The following is a 22,066-nucleotide window of genomic DNA, read 5'->3' on the forward strand; positions in this document are numbered from 1 at the left end:
ACTTGAGTATCTGAGTGCTGAGATCCTCGAGTTAGCAGGAAACGCAGCACGCGACAACAAGAAGTCAAGAATCATTCCTCGTCACCTCCAGTTGGCTGTGCGAAATGACGAAGAATTAAACAAACTCCTTGCCGGTGTCACCATCGCTCAAGGCGGTGTTCTTCCCAACATTCAGGCAGTATTACTACCTAAAAAGACAGAGAAGAAACAACACTAAGCGACGGCAACAACCATAAATACAAACGGCTCTTTTAGGAGCCACCAAGTCTAGAATAAAGTCATGACCAATCACGATATAAATTTGTAATCTACCCCCCAAATAGTATTCGCCGTCTCAGTTTGGGATTAATAACTGGATGGATACTTAGCCGCAAATAATTATGTCTCGCGGAAACTCGCTATTTCTACTTGTTTTTGCATGGTTCCATGTTCCTAGTTTTGTTCATAAATGCGTATACCAAAGCATATTTAGCGTTATTTCGGCTATAGCATGTAAGAAAGAAACAACAGCAACCACAGCATTGCTTGAAACTGAAACCAGTCTTAGGTCAGTTTAGCTCGGTGGTGTAACATGAATTTAAAGACTGATGTGATTATATCATGAAAGTTGAAATTGCGTTTGCTTTTTATGCAGGTTTCATTCGCGCTGTTTCCAACAGGTTTTTATACGAACTTCGAGGTACATACCAAGCGACAATCGAACAACTTTCTGATCTTTTTAAACGAGTACACAATTAATCGCATTCCTACCAACCGGCAACAAACATTGCTGCTACTACTGAGCTTGAAATATTGTTTTCTTTGCGTCAAAATTACAAGAGATCGTCGTGATTTCATTCAGTACATAAGCTGTTTACGTAAAATAAACCAACACAGGTATAAACCGTCGTCGGTAACGACACAAACCAGCTTGCTCTCTTAATTCTGCGACAACAACAACGTACAACAACAGTTTATTCACTAACTAAAGACAAAAGCTTTACAGTATTGTATGCCCCGCAAAGAGCTATGAGGCTAATCTAGACGGGAAAAAATAATTTCCCTTTATAAGTAACGACTGCGCTACTGTAAAGTCACAAAAAAAGAAAAACATCGCGTGGACGCACCCAGTAAATAAAGCGCTGAATCGATTTCAGGTGTATGTTGTCTTGTTCATATGTATATAAACCTTCGGCAATGATCGTAATGAAAACAAATTCTCTTATCACGTATTTGGTCAGAGCTTTTCATACATTTGTTGGCTCCTAAAAGAGCCGTTGGTTTAAGTGTTGATCAGGGATCACAGTGTATTCTAACCCCCAAAACCGTACAGAGTACGTCCTTGTCGTTTCAGAGCGTATACTACGTCCATGGCTGTAACGGTCTTACGCTTGGCGTGCTCGGTGTAGGTCACGGCATCGCGGATAACGTTCTCAAGGAAAACTTTCAGAACACCGCGTGTCTCCTCGTAGATCAGTCCAGAAATTCGCTTTACACCCCCACGGCGAGCGAGACGACGGATCGCTGGCTTGGTAATTCCTTGGATATTATCGCGTAGAATCTTACGATGACGCTTAGCACCACCTTTGCCCAAGCCTTTACCTCCTTTGCCGCGACCGGACATTCTCGGTTGTCCTGAATTATCGTCAAGGTTTAAAAAGGGACAGGTCTCGCACTATGTTAAATCACTGCAGAACAGAAATTACTTTTCAATCTATACCCTTCAATCTGACCTCTCGGGAAACATTATTTCTTGTATTTACATAGATTTGTTCTTAGTAAAAGGACAACAAAAGAATATTATAATTTTCTTTCGCCCCACTGTCTATTGTAAGGCATGCAAATCAAAGCAGGGTGTCTCCGAAGCCGAACCAATCAGAAATACATAAATTCTTAAATATCCAATCGGCTTGCGACAGCCTCCTGATAAATCGCGGCCATAAAAATTGCCAAGCTTTCACATAGAGCCTTTAATCTTCTGAACATCAGTTTCACAGTCATGGCCCGAACCAAGCAAACAGCGAGAAAGTCCACCGGAGGAAAAGCGCCTCGTAAACAGCTGGCTACTAAGGCAGCTCGAAAGAGCGCTCCTGCTACTGGTGGCGTGAAAAAAACCGCACCGTTACAGGCCAGGAACAGTGGCACTCAGAGAGATCCGTCGTTATCAGAAGTCCACCGAGTTGCTGATTCGCAAGTTACCGTTTCAGCGTCTTGTTCGAGAAATCGCTCAGGATTTCAAGACCGACTTGCGCTTTCAAAGCTCAGCCGTGCTGGCTCTTCAAGAGGCTAGCGAAGCCTACCTGGTTGGTCTTTTCGAGGACACCAACCTTTGCGCCATTCACGCTAAACGTGTCACCATCATGCCTAAAGATATCCAGTTGGCTCGTAGGATCCGGGGCGAACGTGCATAACAGCTCAGCTCGGTTCTGACAATCTCACATTACAAACGGCTCCTTTAGGAGCCACCACCTGACAATAAAAGTTAATGGCCAATAAACTACTTCTTACCTTGTCTCTACTTATTTCTTTATTAGTTACTAGTGAAATGAGACAGACACAATTCTCATACTCTACGCCGTTACAGGTTTTTCGCGATAATACACACAACACAAGCGCTGCACAGGACACAGTAGAGTACTAGCATCTCTAAGCTTACCAAAAAATTAGTGATTGCGCCCAACATCTCCTTATTCGTTCAGTTAATCTCTCTGCCTGTCTTCCTAAGTTGACGTTTACAATCCATCTCATTTTCAAAGAACTTAGCAAACGTCTTAGAGGTAACAGATCTATCGCGATCAGTAGTAACTGATCCCTCTGCGGTCCGCTATAACAACTTAAGAAAAGAGTTGCGCAAGTAACCAACATTAGCTATCGCTGTGGAGACTATAACGAGACATGTCTGCCAAAAGCACCCAGAAGAAAGCTTCTAAACAGCCGGCCGAACACCCTAAGTATGCAGAAATGATCATACAAGCCCTTCACGCCCTGAAAGATCGTAATGGTTCCTCGCGTCAGGCTCTCGACAAGTACGTTAAGAACCATTTCAAAGTGGGAGACAAAGCAAGTCATTTTATTAAAATGGCTCTTAAGAGAGGCGTGGAGAGTGGTCAATTTATCAACACCAAAGGGTCCGGAGCTTCAGGTTCTTTCAAGGTCAACAAAGAAGTACAGAAAGCAAAGGCAGCCAAAGACCCGGCGAAGAAGACCAAAACCGCCGATCCAGCCAACAAACCAAAAATAAAGAAGGTCGCCGCGAAAGAAAAGACCGCCCGCAAACCAGCCGAGAAAACCAAGAAATCGCCGGGTAAGAAAGTTTCCAGCAGCAAGAAGAAGACACCTCTCGTGCCAAAGAAGACTGCTACAAAGAAGCCGTTGCCTAAGAAAGCGAAAGAAGCAAAGCCTCGGTTAAAAAAACAGCCAACAAGAAAGTCAGTGGCAAGTAAACTCGCCCGCTTATTCAACTACCGGCTCCTTTAGGAGCCACCAAATAAAGTAAAGTCATCACCAATATCACCTCTAGTATGTTGACCTTAGGTCACCGTCACCTATAGCACAGTATTTATTTCTCCTTTGCCGAAACTGATTTCGTTTTTGTTGAGCAGAAGGTTACTTGAACCGCGGCTTAGAGACGCCTTAAAAGAGTAAACAAAAGCCACTCCATAAGATCAGATCAGATCAGATCAGATCAGATCAGATAAGATAAATACTTTTTATTCGAAGTGGTCAGTACATGCACCTTAGTCAAGAAACTGGTTATCAGGTACCCGGGTAATGAAAACTACCCTAAACATCAATATTGAATAGTAAGAATCCCTCCCGCTTAACTGATTTGAAGTATTAAAACCCTTACATCCCGGAAAATATATATTTGCAGCCTGGTAAATCGTTCTCTTGTTCTCAAGTGCAGTACCGAAATGACCTGTTCATGCCTGTAACACTTTTAAGTAACGTTGTTTTACGAACCACGTCAGTTGATTCTCTGGCGTGGTGTAGTGGTCATCGCGCTGGGAAGGAGATCCTGCGGAAACTGTTGGGTTCGGTGCGTGTTGTCAACCAGCAATCGTTTATTTGTTTCTTTTTTTCTTCTTTTCTCTTTGCTTACATAAAAATCATCTTTTAAAGCCTTTATCTGTTTTTTTGTTGTTGTTGTTTTGTTTTTTTTTTATGTAAAAAGTAAAGTTGAACGGGGAAATAGAGGAATGATTTGTTCGTTCATTGAAATTTTTTAATGGGAGCAAGTGTGCGAGCGAGCGAGTGTCGGGGTTTATAATGACGATTGAAAACTCTAAGAAACCCTGTTGAGTATTGATCATTGCTTTTTTTGACATTTGGTGGCTCCTAAAAGAGCCGTTGTTTAGATCTGGTATTGAAGAATGGACTTCACTTGCTACTAGTGTACTTCGTGACGGCCTTGGTACCCTCACTGACTGCGTGCTTTGCGAGTTCTCCTGGAAGGAGCAGTCTGATGGCTGTCTGAATCTCGCGGGAGCTGATAGTGGACTTCTTGTTGTAGTGGGCTAGACGGGAGGATTCTGTAGCAATGCGCTCGAAGATATCGTTCACGAAAGAGTTCATGATACCCATTGCTTTGCTGGAGATTCCGGTGTCAGGATGTACCTGCTTTAACACTTTGTAGATGTAGATCGCATAACTCTCCTTCCGTTTCGATCGCCGTTTTTTCGTACTGTCGCCCGACGTGGATTTTGCCTTACCGCCGCTCTTCTTCTCTCCTTTTTTAGCTGCAATCGGTTTAGGTGCCATGGTAAAGAAAGATATCTCTGCCTTTTCGAAATCGAGTTTTCTAATTCGGGATATCACAGTTTCTATTTATGTTGCCAAATTCAATAGGATCAATTAGTATGCGGATCGCAAGTTCTCGTCGGTGATTGGTGTTTTTTTTTCTTGGTGTAAACAATGGAGCGTGCCGCCAGTCGACACAAAGAGAACAATTGCAAGGCTAGAATTTCTTTTTATGAGCCAATGTTAGACTTTTGATTGGTGCAATCTGATCCACGAAACGCAGTCCGCGCGTGATAAATTATGGCGGCCGAAGTTATGTCTTGGAAAACAGTCTCCTGAAACTTAAACTGAAACTTAATATACGAGTTAGTCGACAAAATGACCGGACGAGGAAAAGGTAAAGCCCAGGGCACCAAGTCAAAGACTCGTTCTTCCAGGGCAGGACTACAGTTTCCTGTTGGTCGCATCCATCGCCTTCTTCGTAAAGGCAACTACGCTGAACGCGTCGGAGCCGGTGCTCCCGTGTACTTGGCTGCCGTACTTGAGTATCTGAGTGCTGAGATCCTCGAGTTAGCAGGAAACGCAGCACGCGACAACAAGAAGTCAAGAATCATTCCTCGTCACCTCCAGTTGGCTGTGCGAAATGACGAAGAATTAAACAAACTCCTTGCCGGTGTCACCATCGCTCAAGGCGGTGTTCTTCCCAACATTCAGGCAGTATTACTACCTAAAAAGACAGAGAAGAAACAACACTAAGCGACGGCAACAACCATAAATACAAACGGCTCTTTTAGGAGCCACCAAGTCTAGAATAAAGTCATGACCAATCACGATATAAATTTGTAATCTACCCCCCAAATAGTATTCGCCGTCTCAGTTTGGGATTAATAACTGGATGGATACTTAGCCGCAAATAATTATGTCTCGCGGAAACTCGCTATTTCTACTTGTTTTTGCATGGTTCCATGTTCCTAGTTTTGTTCATAAATGCGTATACCAAAGCATATTTAGCGTTATTTCGGCTATAGCATGTAAGAAAGAAACAACAGCAACCACAGCATTGCTTGAAACTGAAACCAGTCTTAGGTCAGTTTAGCTCGGTGTAACATGAATTTAAAGACTGATGTGATTATATCATGAAAGTTGAAATTGCGTTTGCTTTTTATGCAGGTTTCATTCGCGCTGTTTCCAACAGGTTTTTATACGAACTTCGAGGTACATACCAAGCGACAATCGAACAACTTTCTGATCTTTTTAAACGAGTACACAATTAATCGCATTCCTACCAACCGGCAACAAACATTGCTGCTACTACTGAGCTTGAAATATTGTTTTCTTTGCGTCAAAATTACAAGAGATCGTCGTGATTTCATTCAGTACATAAGCTGTTTACGTAAAATAAACCAACACAGGTATAAACCGTCGTCGGTAACGACACAAACCAGCTTGCTCTCTTAATTCTGCGACAACAACAACGTACAACAACAGTTTATTCACTAACTAAAGACAAAAGCTTTACAGTATTGTATGCCCCGCAAAGAGCTATGAGGCTAATCTAGACGGGAAAAAATAATTTCCCTTTATAAGTAACGACTGCGCTACTGTAAAGTCACAAAAAAAGAAAAACATCGCGTGGACGCACCCAGTAAATAAAGCGCTGAATCGATTTCAGGTGTATGTTGTCTTGTTCATATGTATATAAACCTTCGGCAATGATCGTAATGAAAACAAATTCTCTTATCACGTATTTGGTCAGAGCTTTTCATACATTTGTTGGCTCCTAAAAGAGCCGTTGGTTTAAGTGTTGATCAGGGATCACAGTGTATTCTAACCCCCAAAACCGTACAGAGTACGTCCTTGTCGTTTCAGAGCGTATACTACGTCCATGGCTGTAACGGTCTTACGCTTGGCGTGCTCGGTGTAGGTCACGGCATCGCGGATAACGTTCTCAAGGAAAACTTTCAGAACACCGCGTGTCTCCTCGTAGATCAGTCCAGAAATTCGCTTTACACCCCCACGGCGAGCGAGACGACGGATCGCTGGCTTGGTAATTCCTTGGATATTATCGCGTAGAATCTTACGATGACGCTTAGCACCACCTTTGCCCAAGCCTTTACCTCCTTTGCCGCGACCGGACATTCTCGGTTGTCTGAATTATCGTCAAGGTTTAAAAAGGGACAGGTCTCGCACTATGTTAAATCACTGCAGAACAGAAATTACTTTTCAATCTATACCCTTCAATCTGACCTCTCGGGAAACATTATTTCTTGTATTTACATAGATTTGTTCTTAGTAAAAGGACAACAAAAGAATATTATAATTTTCTTTCGCCCCACTGTCTATTGTAAGGCATGCAAATCAAAGCAGGGTGTCTCCGAAGCCGAACCAATCAGAAATACATAAATTCTTAAATATCCAATCGGCTTGCGACAGCCTCCTGATAAATCGCGGCCATAAAAATTGCCAAGCTTTCACATAGAGCCTTTAATCTTCTGAACATCAGTTTCACAGTCATGGCCCGAACCAAGCAAACAGCGAGAAAGTCCACCGGAGGAAAAGCGCCTCGTAAACAGCTGGCTACTAAGGCAGCTCGAAAGAGCGCTCCTGCTACTGGTGGCGTGAAAAAACCGCACCGTTACAGGCCAGGAACAGTGGCACTCAGAGAGATCCGTCGTTATCAGAAGTCCACCGAGTTGCTGATTCGCAAGTTACCGTTTCAGCGTCTTGTTCGAGAAATCGCTCAGGATTTCAAGACCGACTTGCGCTTTCAAAGCTCAGCCGTGCTGGCTCTTCAAGAGGCTAGCGAAGCCTACCTGGTTGGTCTTTTCGAGGACACCAACCTTTGCGCCATTCACGCTAAACGTGTCACCATCATGCCTAAAGATATCCAGTTGGCTCGTAGGATCCGGGGCGAACGTGCATAACAGCTCAGCTCGGTTCTGACAATCTCACATTACAAACGGCTCCTTTAGGAGCCACCACCTGACAATAAAAGTTAATGGCCAATAAACTACTTCTTACCTTGTCTCTACTTATTTCTTTATTAGTTACTAGTGAAATGAGACAGACACAATTCTCATACTCTACGCCGTTACAGGTTTTTCGCGATAATACACACAACACAAGCGCTGCACAGGACACAGTAGAGTACTAGCATCTCTAAGCTTACCAAAAAATTAGTGATTGCGACCAACATCTCCTTATTCGTTCAGTTAATCTCTCTGCCTGTCTTCCTAAGTTGACGTTTACAATCCATCTCATTTTCAAAGAACTTAGCAAACGTCTTAGAGGTAACAGATCTATCGCGATCAGTAGTAACTGATCCCTCTGCGGTCCGCTATAACAACTTAAGAAAAGAGTTGCGCAAGTAACCAACATTAGCTATCGCTGTGGAGACTATAACGAGACATGTCTGCCAAAAGCACCCAGAAGAAAGCTTCTAAACAGCCGGCCGAACACCCTAAGTATGCAGAAATGATCATACAAGCCCTTCACGCCCTGAAAGATCGTAATGGTTCCTCGCGTCAGGCTCTCGACAAGTACGTTAAGAACCATTTCAAAGTGGGAGACAAAGCAAGTCATTTTATTAAAATGGCTCTTAAGAGAGGCGTGGAGAGTGGTCAATTTATCAACACCAAAGGGTCCGGAGCTTCAGGTTCTTTCAAGGTCAACAAAGAAGTACAGAAAGCAAAGGCAGCCAAAGACCCGGCGAAGAAGACCAAAACCGCCGATCCAGCCAACAAACCAAAAATAAAGAAGGTCGCCGCGAAAGAAAAGACCGCCCGCAAACCAGCCGAGAAACCAAGAAATCGCCGGGTAAGAAAGTTTCCAGCAGCAAGAAGAAGACACCTCTCGTGCCAAAGAAGACTGCTACAAAGAAGCCGTTGCCTAAGAAAGCGAAAGAAAGCAAAGCCTCGGTTAAAAAAACAGCCAACAAGAAAGTCAGTGGCAAGTAAAACTCGCCCGCTTATTCAACTACCGGCTCCTTTAGGAGCCACCAAATAAAGTAAAGTCATCACCAATATCACCTCTAGTATGTTGACCTTAGGTCACCGTCACCTATAGCACAGTATTTATTTCTCCTTTGCCGAAACTGATTTCGTTTTTGTTGAGCAGAAGGTTACTTGAACCGCGGCTTAGAGACGCCTTAAAAGAGTAAACAAAAGCCACTCCATAAGATCAGATCAGATCAGATCAGATCAGATCAGATAAGATAAATACTTTTTATTCGAAGTGGTCAGTACATGCACCTTAGTCAAGAAACTGGTTATCAGGTACCCGGGTAATGAAAACTACCCTAAACATCAATATTGAATAGTAAGAATCCCTCCCGCTTAACTGATTTGAAGTATTAAAACCCTTACATCCCGGAAAATATATATTTGCAGCCTGGTAAATCGTTCTCTTGTTCTCAAGTGCAGTACCGAAATGACCTGTTCATGCCTGTAACACTTTTAAGTAACGTTGTTTTACGAACCACGTCAGTTGATTCTCTGGCGTGGTGTAGTGGTCATCGCGCTGGGAAGGAGATCCTGCGGAAACTGTTGGGTTCGGTGCGTGTTGTCAACCAGCAATCGTTTATTTGTTTCTTTTTTTTCTTCTTTTCTCTTTGCTTACATAAAAATCATCTTTTAAAGCCTTTATCTGTTTTTTTGTTGTTGTTGTTTTGTTTTTTTTTTTATGTAAAAAGTAAAGTTGAACGGGGAAATAGAGGAATGATTTGTTCGTTCATTGAAATTTTTTAATGGGAGCAAGTGTGCGAGCGAGCGAGTGTCGGGGTTTATAATGACGATTGAAAACTCTAAGAAACCCTGTTGAGTATTGATCATTGCTTTTTTTGACATTTGGTGGCTCCTAAAAGAGCCGTTGTTTAGATCTGGTATTGAAGAATGGACTTCACTTGCTACTAGTGTACTTCGTGACGGCCTTGGTACCCTCACTGACTGCGTGCTTTGCGAGTTCTCCTGGAAGGAGCAGTCTGATGGCTGTCTGAATCTCGCGGGAGCTGATAGTGGACTTCTTGTTGTAGTGGGCTAGACGGGAGGATTCTGTAGCAATGCGCTCGAAGATATCGTTCACGAAAGAGTTCATGATACCCATTGCTTTGCTGGAGATTCCGGTGTCAGGATGTACCTGCTTTAACACTTTGTAGATGTAGATCGCATAACTCTCCTTCCGTTTCGATCGCCGTTTTTTCGTACTGTCGCCCGACGTGGATTTTGCCTTACCGCCGCTCTTCTTCTCTCCTTTTTAGCTGCAATCGGTTTAGGTGCCATGGTAAAGAAAGATATCTCTGCCTTTTCGAAATCGAGTTTTCTAATTCGGGATATCACAGTTTCTATTTATGTTGCCAAATTCAATAGGATCAATTAGTATGCGGATCGCAAGTTCTCGTCGGTGATTGGTGTTTTTTTTTCTTGGTGTAAACAATGGAGCGTGCCGCCAGTCGACACAAAGAGAACAATTGCAAGGCTAGAATTTCTTTTTATGAGCCAATGTTAGACTTTTGATTGGTGCAATCTGATCCACGAAACGCAGTCCGCGCGTGATAAATTATGGCGGCCGAAGTTATGTCTTGGAAAACAGTCTCCTGAAACTTAAACTGAAACTTAATATACGAGTTAGTCGACAAAATGACCGGACGAGGAAAAGGTAAAGCCCAGGGCACCAAGTCAAAGACTCGTTCTTCCAGGGCAGGACTACAGTTTCCTGTTGGTCGCATCCATCGCCTTCTTCGTAAAGGCAACTACGCTGAACGCGTCGGAGCCGGTGCTCCCGTGTACTTGGCTGCCGTACTTGAGTATCTGAGTGCTGAGATCCTCGAGTTAGCAGGAAACGCAGCACGCGACAACAAGAAGTCAAGAATCATTCCTCGTCACCTCCAGTTGGCTGTGCGAAATGACGAAGAATTAAACAAACTCCTTGCCGGTGTCACCATCGCTCAAGGCGGTGTTCTTCCCAACATTCAGGCAGTATTACTACCTAAAAAGACAGAGAAGAAACAACACTAAGCGACGGCAACAACCATAAATACAAACGGCTCTTTTAGGAGCCACCAAGTCTAGAATAAAGTCATGACCAATCACGATATAAATTTGTAATCTACCCCCCAAATAGTATTCGCCGTCTCAGTTTGGGATTAATAACTGGATGGATACTTAGCCGCAAATAATTATGTCTCGCGGAAACTCGCTATTTCTACTTGTTTTTGCATGGTTCCATGTTCCTAGTTTTGTTCATAAATGCGTATACCAAAGCATATTTAGCGTTATTTCGGCTATAGCATGTAAGAAAGAAACAACAGCAACCACAGCATTGCTTGAAACTGAAACCAGTCTTAGGTCAGTTTAGCTCGGTGTAACATGAATTTAAGACTGATGTGATTATATCATGAAAGTTGAAATTGCGTTTGCTTTTTATGCAGGTTTCATTCGCGCTGTTTCCAACAGGTTTTTATACGAACTTCGAGGTACATACCAAGCGACAATCGAACAACTTTCTGATCTTTTTAAACGAGTACACAATTAATCGCATTCCTACCAACCGGCAACAAACATTGCTGCTACTACTGAGCTTGAAATATTGTTTTCTTTGCGTCAAAATTACAAGAGATCGTCGTGATTTCATTCAGTACATAAGCTGTTTACGTAAAATAAACCAACACAGGTATAAACCGTCGTCGGTAACGACACAAACCAGCTTGCTCTCTTAATTCTGCGACAACAACAACGTACAACAACAGTTTATTCACTAACTAAAGACAAAAGCTTTACAGTATTGTATGCCCCGCAAAGAGCTATGAGGCTAATCTAGACGGGAAAAAATAATTTCCCTTTATAAGTAACGACTGCGCTACTGTAAAGTCACAAAAAAAGAAAAACATCGCGTGGACGCACCCAGTAAATAAAGCGCTGAATCGATTTCAGGTGTATGTTGTCTTGTTCATATGTATATAAACCTTCGGCAATGATCGTAATGAAAACAAATTCTCTTATCACGTATTTGGTCAGAGCTTTTCATACATTTGTTGGCTCCTAAAAGAGCCGTTGGTTTAAGTGTTGATCAGGGATCACAGTGTATTCTAACCCCCAAAACCGTACAGAGTACGTCCTTGTCGTTTCAGAGCGTATACTACGTCCATGGCTGTAACGGTCTTACGCTTGGCGTGCTCGGTGTAGGTCACGGCATCGCGGATAACGTTCTCAAGGAAAACTTTCAGAACACCGCGTGTCTCCTCGTAGATCAGTCCAGAAATTCGCTTTACACCCCCACGGCGAGCGAGACGACGGATCGCTGGCTTGGTAATTCCTTGGATATTATCGCGTAGAATCTTACGATGACGCTTAGCACCACCTTTGCCCAAGCCTTTACCTCCTTTGCCGCGACCGGACATTCTCGGTTGTCTGAATTATCGTCAAGGTTTAAAAAGGGACAGGTCTCGCACTATGTTAAATCACTGCAGAACAGAAATTACTTTTCAATCTATACCCTTCAATCTGACCTCTCGGGAAACATTATTTCTTGTATTTACATAGATTTGTTCTTAGTAAAAGGACAACAAAAGAATATTATAATTTTCTTTCGCCCCACTGTCTATTGTAAGGCATGCAAATCAAAGCAGGGTGTCTCCGAAGCCGAACCAATCAGAAATACATAAATTCTTAAATATCCAATCGGCTTGCGACAGCCTCCTGATAAATCGCGGCCATAAAAATTGCCAAGCTTTCACATAGAGCCTTTAATCTTCTGAACATCAGTTTCACAGTCATGGCCCGAACCAAGCAAACAGCGAGAAAGTCCACCGGAGGAAAAGCGCCTCGTAAACAGCTGGCTACTAAGGCAGCTCGAAAGAGCGCTCCTGCTACTGGTGGCGTGAAAAAACCGCACCGTTACAGGCCAGGAACAGTGGCACTCAGAGAGATCCGTCGTTATCAGAAGTCCACCGAGTTGCTGATTCGCAAGTTACCGTTTCAGCGTCTTGTTCGAGAAATCGCTCAGGATTTCAAGACCGACTTGCGCTTTCAAAGCTCAGCCGTGCTGGCTCTTCAAGAGGCTAGCGAAGCCTACCTGGTTGGTCTTTTCGAGGACACCAACCTTTGCGCCATTCACGCTAAACGTGTCACCATCATGCCTAAAGATATCCAGTTGGCTCGTAGGATCCGGGGCGAACGTGCATAACAGCTCAGCTCGGTTCTGACAATCTCACATTACAAACGGCTCCTTTAGGAGCCACCACCTGACAATAAAAGTTAATGGCCAATAAACTACTTCTTACCTTGTCTCTACTTATTTCTTTATTAGTTACTAGTGAAATGAGACAGACACAATTCTCATACTCTACGCCGTTACAGGTTTTTCGCGATAATACACACAACACAAGCGCTGCACAGGACACAGTAGAGTACTAGCATCTCTAAGCTTACCAAAAAATTAGTGATTGCGCCCAACATCTCCTTATTCGTTCAGTTAATCTCTCTGCCTGTCTTCCTAAGTTGACGTTTACAATCCATCTCATTTTCAAAGAACTTAGCAAACGTCTTAGAGGTAACAGATCTATCGCGATCAGTAGTAACTGATCCCTCTGCGGTCCGCTATAACAACTTAAGAAAAGAGTTGCGCAAGTAACCAACATTAGCTATCGCTGTGGAGACTATAACGAGACATGTCTGCCAAAAGCACCCAGAAGAAAGCTTCTAAACAGCCGGCCGAACACCCTAAGTATGCAGAAATGATCATACAAGCCCTTCACGCCCTGAAAGATCGTAATGGTTCCTCGCGTCAGGCTCTCGACAAGTACGTTAAGAACCATTTCAAAGTGGGAGACAAAGCAAGTCATTTTATTAAAATGGCTCTTAAGAGAGGCGTGGAGAGTGGTCAATTTATCAACACCAAAGGGTCCGGAGCTTCAGGTTCTTTCAAGGTCAACAAAGAAGTACAGAAAGCAAAGGCAGCCAAAGACCCGGCGAAGAAGACCAAAACCGCCGATCCAGCCAACAAACCAAAAATAAAGAAGGTCGCCGCGAAAGAAAAGACCGCCCGCAAACCAGCCGAGAAAACCAAGAAATCGCCGGGTAAGAAAGTTTCCAGCAGCAAGAAGAAGACACCTCTCGTGCCAAAGAAGACTGCTACAAAGAAGCCGTTGCCTAAGAAAGCGAAAGAAAGCAAAGCCTCGGTTAAAAAAACAGCCAACAAGAAAGTCAGTGGCAAGTAAAACTCGCCCGCTTATTCAACTACCGGCTCCTTTAGGAGCCACCAAATAAAGTAAAGTCATCACCAATATCACCTCTAGTATGTTGACCTTAGGTCACCGTCACCTATAGCACAGTATTTATTTCTCCTTTGCCGAAACTGATTTCGTTTTTGTTGAGCAGAAGGTTACTTGAACCGCGGCTTAGAGACGCCTTAAAAGAGTAAACAAAAGCCACTCCATAAGATCAGATCAGATCAGATCAGATCAGATCAGATAAGATAAATACTTTTTATTCGAAGTGGTCAGTACATGCACCTTAGTCAAGAAACTGGTTATCAGGTACCCGGGTAATGAAAACTACCCTAAACATCAATATTGAATAGTAAGAATCCCTCCCGCTTAACTGATTTGAAGTATTAAAACCCTTACATCCCGGAAAATATATATTTGCAGCCTGGTAAATCGTTCTCTTGTTCTCAAGTGCAGTACCGAAATGACCTGTTCATGCCTGTAACACTTTTAAGTAACGTTGTTTTACGAACCACGTCAGTTGATTCTCTGGCGTGGTGTAGTGGTCATCGCGCTGGGAAGGAGATCCTGCGGAAACTGTTGGGTTCGGTGCGTGTTGTCAACCAGCAATCGTTTATTTGTTTCTTTTTTTTCTTCTTTTCTCTTTGCTTACATAAAAATCATCTTTTAAAGCCTTTATCTGTTTTTTTGTTGTTGTTGTTTTGTTTTTTTTTTTATGTAAAAAGTAAAGTTGAACGGGGAAATAGAGGAATGATTTGTTCGTTCATTGAAATTTTTTAATGGGAGCAAGTGTGCGAGCGAGCGAGTGTCGGGGTTTATAATGACGATTGAAAACTCTAAGAAACCCTGTTGAGTATTGATCATTGCTTTTTTTGACATTTGGTGGCTCCTAAAAGAGCCGTTGTTTAGATCTGGTATTGAAGAATGGACTTCACTTGCTACTAGTGTACTTCGTGACGGCCTTGGTACCCTCACTGACTGCGTGCTTTGCGAGTTCTCCTGGAAGGAGCAGTCTGATGGCTGTCTGAATCTCGCGGGAGCTGATAGTGGACTTCTTGTTGTAGTGGGCTAGACGGGAGGATTCTGTAGCAATGCGCTCGAAGATATCGTTCACGAAAGAGTTCATGATACCCATTGCTTTGCTGGAGATTCCGGTGTCAGGATGTACCTGCTTTAACACTTTGTAGATGTAGATCGCATAACTCTCCTTCCGTTTCGATCGCCGTTTTTTCGTACTGTCGCCCGACGTGGATTTTGCCTTACCGCCGCTCTTCTTCTCTCCTTTTTTAGCTGCAATCGGTTTAGGTGCCATGGTAAAGAAAGATATCTCTGCCTTTTCGAAATCGAGTTTTCTAATTCGGGATATCACAGTTTCTATTTATGTTGCCAAATTCAATAGGATCAATTAGTATGCGGATCGCAAGTTCTCGTCGGTGATTGGTGTTTTTTTTTCTTGGTGTAAACAATGGAGCGTGCCGCCAGTCGACACAAAGAGAACAATTGCAAGGCTAGAATTTCTTTTTATGAGCCAATGTTAGACTTTTGATTGGTGCAATCTGATCCACGAAACGCAGTCCGCGCGTGATAAATTATGGCGGCCGAAGTTATGTCTTGGAAAACAGTCTCCTGAAACTTAAACTGAAACTTAATATACGAGTTAGTCGACAAAATGACCGGACGAGGAAAAGGTAAAGCCCAGGGCACCAAGTCAAAGACTCGTTCTTCCAGGGCAGGACTACAGTTTCCTGTTGGTCGCATCCATCGCCTTCTTCGTAAAGGCAACTACGCTGAACGCGTCGGAGCCGGTGCTCCCGTGTACTTGGCTGCCGTACTTGAGTATCTGAGTGCTGAGATCCTCGAGTTAGCAGGAAACGCAGCACGCGACAACAAGAAGTCAAGAATCATTCCTCGTCACCTCCAGTTGGCTGTGCGAAATGACGAAGAATTAAACAAACTCCTTGCCGGTGTCACCATCGCTCAAGGCGGTGTTCTTCCCAACATTCAGGCAGTATTACTACCTAAAAAGACAGAGAAGAAACAACACTAAGCGACGGCAACAACCATAAATACAAACGGCTCTTTTAGGAGCCACCAAGTCTAGAATAAAGTCATGACCAATCACGATATAAATTTGTAATCTACCCCCCAAATAGTATTCGCCGTCTCAGTTTGGGATTAATAACTGGATGGATACTTAGCCGCAAATAATTATGTCTCGCGGAAACTCGCTATTTCTACTTGTTTTTGCATGGTTCCATGTTCCTAGTTTTGTTCATAAATGCGTATACCAAAGCATATTTAGCGTTATTTCGGCTATAGCATGTAAGAAAGAAACAACAGCAACCACAGCATTGCTTGAAACTGAAACCAGTCTTAGGTCAGTTTAGCTCGGTGTAACATGAATTTAAAGACTGATGTGATTATATCATGAAAGTTGAAATTGCGTTTGCTTTTTATGCAGGTTTCATTCGCGCTGTTTCCAACAGGTTTTTATACGAACTTCGAGGTACATACCAAGCGACAATCGAACAACTTTCTGATCTTTTTAAACGAGTACACAATTAATCGCATTCCTACCAACCGGCAACAAACATTGCTGCTACTACTGAGCTTGAAATATTGTTTTCTTTGCGTCAAAATTACAAGAGATCGTCGTGATTTCATTCAGTACATAAGCTGTTTACGTAAAATAAACCAACACAGGTATAAACCGTCGTCGGTAACGACACAAACCAGCTTGCTCTCTTAATTCTGCGACAACAACAACGTACAACAACAGTTTATTCACTAACTAAAGACAAAAGCTTTACAGTATTGTATGCCCCGCAAAGAGCTATGAGGCTAATCTAGACGGGAAAAAAATAATTTCCCTTTATAAGTAACGACTGCGCTACTGTAAAGTCACAAAAAAAGAAAAACATCGCGTGGACGCACCCAGTAAATAAAGCGCTGAATCGATTTCAGGTGTATGTTGTCTTGTTCATATGTATATAAACCTTCGGCAATGATCGTAATGAAAACAAATTCTCTTATCACGTATTTGGTCAGAGCTTTTCATACATTTGTTGGCTCCTAAAAGAGCCGTTGGTTTAAGTGTTGATCAGGGATCACAGTGTATTCTAACCCCCAAAACCGTACAGAGTACGTCCTTGTCGTTTCAGAGCGTATACTACGTCCATGGCTGTAACGGTCTTACGCTTGGCGTGCTCGGTGTAGGTCACGGCATCGCGGATAACGTTCTCAAGGAAAACTTTCAGAACACCGCGTGTCTCCTCGTAGATCAGTCCAGAAATTCGCTTTACACCCCCACGGCGAGCGAGACGACGGATCGCTGGCTTGGTAATTCCTTGGATATTATCGCGTAGAATCTTACGATGACGCTTAGCACCACCTTTGCCCAAGCCTTTACCTCCTTTGCCGCGACCGGACATTCTCGGTTGTCTGAATTATCGTCAAGGTTTAAAAAGGGACAGGTCTCGCACTATGTTAAATCACTGCAGAACAGAAATTACTTTTCAATCTATACCCTTCAATCTGACCTCTCGGGAAACATTATTTCTTGTATTTACATAGATTTGTTCTTAGTAAAAGGACAACAAAAGAATATTATAATTTTCTTTCGCCCCACTGTCTATTGTAAGGCATGCAAATCAAAGCAGGGTGTCTCCGAAGCCGAACCAATCAGAAATACATAAATTCTTAAATATCCAATCGGCTTGCGACAGCCTCCTGATAAATCGCGGCCATAAAAATTGCCAAGCTTTCACATAGAGCCTTTAATCTTCTGAACATCAGTTTCACAGTCATGGCCCGAACCAAGCAAACAGCGAGAAAGTCCACCGGAGGAAAAGCGCCTCGTAAACAGCTGGCTACTAAGGCAGCTCGAAAGAGCGCTCCTGCTACTGGTGGCGTGAAAAAACCGCACCGTTACAGGCCAGGAACAGTGGCACTCAGAGAGATCCGTCGTTATCAGAAGTCCACCGAGTTGCTGATTCGCAAGTTACCGTTTCAGCGTCTTGTTCGAGAAATCGCTCAGGATTTCAAGACCGACTTGCGCTTTCAAAGCTCAGCCGTGCTGGCTCTTCAAGAGGCTAGCGAAGCCTACCTGGTTGGTCTTTTCGAGGACACCAACCTTTGCGCCATTCACGCTAAACGTGTCACCATCATGCCTAAAGATATCCAGTTGGCTCGTAGGATCCGGGGCGAACGTGCATAACAGCTCAGCTCGGTTCTGACAATCTCACATTACAAACGGCTCCTTTAGGAGCCACCACCTGACAATAAAAGTTAATGGCCAATAAACTACTTCTTACCTTGTCTCTACTTATTTCTTTATTAGTTACTAGTGAAATGAGACAGACACAATTCTCATACTCTACGCCGTTACAGGTTTTTCGCGATAATACACACAACACAAGCGCTGCACAGGACACAGTAGAGTACTAGCATCTCTAAGCTTACCAAAAAATTAGTGATTGCGCCCAACATCTCCTTATTCGTTCAGTTAATCTCTCTGCCTGTCTTCCTAAGTTGACGTTTACAATCCATCTCATTTTCAAAGAACTTAGCAAACGTCTTAGAGGTAACAGATCTATCGCGATCAGTAGTAACTGATCCCTCTGCGGTCCGCTATAACAACTTAAGAAAAGAGTTGCGCAAGTAACCAACATTAGCTATCGCTGTGGAGACTATAACGAGACATGTCTGCCAAAAGCACCCAGAAGAAAGCTTCTAAACAGCCGGCCGAACACCCTAAGTATGCAGAAATGATCATACAAGCCCTTCACGCCCTGAAAGATCGTAATGGTTCCTCGCGTCAGGCTCTCGACAAGTACGTTAAGAACCATTTCAAAGTGGGAGACAAAGCAAGTCATTTTATTAAAATGGCTCTTAAGAGAGGCGTGGAGAGTGGTCAATTTATCAACACCAAAGGGTCCGGAGCTTCAGGTTCTTTCAAGGTCAACAAAGAAGTACAGAAAGCAAAGGCAGCCAAAGACCCGGCGAAGAAGACCAAAACCGCCGATCCAGCCAACAAACCAAAAATAAAGAAGGTCGCCGCGAAAGAAAAGACCGCCCGCAAACCAGCCGAGAAAACCAAGAAATCGCCGGGTAAGAAAGTTTCCAGCAGCAAGAAGAAGACACCTCTCGTGCCAAAGAAGACTGCTACAAAGAAGCCGTTGCCTAAGAAAGCGAAAGAAAGCAAAGCCTCGGTTAAAAAAACAGCCAACAAGAAAGTCAGTGGCAAGTAAAACTCGCCCGCTTATTCAACTACCGGCTCCTTTAGGAGCCACCAAATAAAGTAAAGTCATCACCAATATCACCTCTAGTATGTTGACCTTAGGTCACCGTCACCTATAGCACAGTATTTATTTCTCCTTTGCCGAAACTGATTTCGTTTTTGTTGAGCAGAAGGTTACTTGAACCGCGGCTTAGAGACGCCTTAAAAGAGTAAACAAAAGCCACTCCATAAGATCAGATCAGATCAGATCAGATCAGATCAGATAAGATAAATACTTTTTATTCGAAGTGGTCAGTACATGCACCTTAGTCAAGAAACTGGTTATCAGGTACCCGGGTAATGAAAACTACCCTAAACATCAATATTGAATAGTAAGAATCCCTCCCGCTTAACTGATTTGAAGTATTAAAACCCTTACATCCCGGAAAATATATATTTGCAGCCTGGTAAATCGTTCTCTTGTTCTCAAGTGCAGTACCGAAATGACCTGTTCATGCCTGTAACACTTTTAAGTAACGTTGTTTTACGAACCACGTCAGTTGATTCTCTGGCGTGGTGTAGTGGTCATCGCGCGCTGGGAAGGAGATCCTGCGGAAACTGTTGGGTTCGGTGCGTGTTGTCAACCAGCAATCGTTTATTTGTTTCTTTTTTTTCTTCTTTTCTCTTTGCTTACATAAAAATCATCTTTTAAAGCCTTTATCTGTTTTTTTGTTGTTGTTGTTTTGTTTTTTTTTTTATGTAAAAAGTAAAGTTGAACGGGGAAATAGAGGAATGATTTGTTCGTTCATTGAAATTTTTTAATGGGAGCAAGTGTGCGAGCGAGCGAGTGTCGGGGTTTATAATGACGATTGAAAACTCTAAGAAACCCTGTTGAGTATTGATCATTGCTTTTTTTGACATTTGGTGGCTCCTAAAAGAGCCGTTGTTTAGATCTGGTATTGAAGAATGGACTTCACTTGCTACTAGTGTACTTCGTGACGGCCTTGGTACCCTCACTGACTGCGTGCTTTGCGAGTTCTCCTGGAAGGAGCAGTCTGATGGCTGTCTGAATCTCGCGGGAGCTGATAGTGGACTTCTTGTTGTAGTGGGCTAGACGGGAGGATTCTGTAGCAATGCGCTCGAAGATATCGTTCACGAAAGAGTTCATGATACCCATTGCTTTGCTGGAGATTCCGGTGTCAGGATGTACCTGCTTTAACACTTTGTAGATGTAGATCGCATAACTCTCCTTCCGTTTCGATCGCCGTTTTTTCGTACTGTCGCCCGACGTGGATTTTGCCTTACCGCCGCTCTTCTTCTCTCCTTTTTTAGCTGCAATCGGTTTAGGTGCCATGGTAAAGAAAGATATCTCTGCCTTTTCGAAATCGAGTTTTCTAATTCGGGATATCACAGTTTCTATTTATGTTGCCAAATTCAATAGGATCAATTAGTATGCGGATCGCAAGTTCTCGTCGGTGATTGGTGTTTTTTTTTCTTGGTGTAAACAATGGAGCGTGCCGCCAGTCGACACAAAGAGAACAATTGCAAGGCTAGAATTTCTTTTTATGAGCCAATGTTAGACTTTTGATTGGTGCAATCTGATCCACGAAACGCAGTCCGCGCGTGATAAATTATGGCGGCCGAAGTTATGTCTTGGAAAACAGTCTCCTGAAACTTAAACTGAAACTTAATATACGAGTTAGTCGACAAAATGACCGGACGAGGAAAAGGTAAAGCCCAGGGCACCAAGTCAAAGACTCGTTCTTCCAGGGCAGGACTACAGTTTCCTGTTGGTCGCATCCATCGCCTTCTTCGTAAAGGCAACTACGCTGAACGCGTCGGAGCCGGTGCTCCCGTGTACTTGGCTGCCGTACTTGAGTATCTGAGTGCTGAGATCCTCGAGTTAGCAGGAAACGCAGCACGCGACAACAAGAAGTCAAGAATCATTCCTCGTCACCTCCAGTTGGCTGTGCGAAATGACGAAGAATTAAACAAACTCCTTGCCGGTGTCACCATCGCTCAAGGCGGTGTTCTTCCCAACATTCAGGCAGTATTACTACCTAAAAAGACAGAGAAGAAACAACACTAAGCGACGGCAACAACCATAAATACAAACGGCTCTTTTAGGAGCCACCAAGTCTAGAATAAAGTCATGACCAATCACGATATAAATTTGTAATCTACCCCCCAAATAGTATTCGCCGTCTCAGTTTGGGATTAATAACTGGATGGATACTTAGCCGCAAATAATTATGTCTCGCGGAAACTCGCTATTTCTACTTGTTTTTGCATGGTTCCATGTTCCTAGTTTTGTTCATAAATGCGTATACCAAAGCATATTTAGCGTTATTTCGGCTATAGCATGTAAGAAAGAAACAACAGCAACCACAGCATTGCTTGAAACTGAAACCAGTCTTAGGTCAGTTTAGCTCGGTGTAACATGAATTTAAAGACTGATGTGATTATATCATGAAAGTTGAAATTGCGTTTGCTTTTTATGCAGGTTTCATTCGCGCTGTTTCCAACAGGTTTTTATACGAACTTCGAGGTACATACCAAGCGACAATCGAACAACTTTCTGATCTTTTTAAACGAGTACACAATTAATCGCATTCCTACCAACCGGCAACAAACATTGCTGCTACTACTGAGCTTGAAATATTGTTTTCTTTGCGTCAAAATTACAAGAGATCGTCGTGATTTCATTCAGTACATAAGCTGTTTACGTAAAATAAACAACACAGGTATAAACCGTCGTCGGTAACGACACAAACCAGCTTGCTCTCTTAATTCTGCGACAACAACAACGTACAACAACAGTTTATTCACTAACTAAAGACAAAAGCTTTACAGTATTGTATGCCCCGCAAAGAGCTATGAGGCTAATCTAGACGGGAAAAAATAATTTC

This window comes from Porites lutea, chromosome 12 (genome assembly GCF_958299795.1).
Source record: "Porites lutea chromosome 12, jaPorLute2.1, whole genome shotgun sequence".
Taxonomy (NCBI): domain Eukaryota; kingdom Metazoa; phylum Cnidaria; class Anthozoa; order Scleractinia; family Poritidae; genus Porites; species Porites lutea.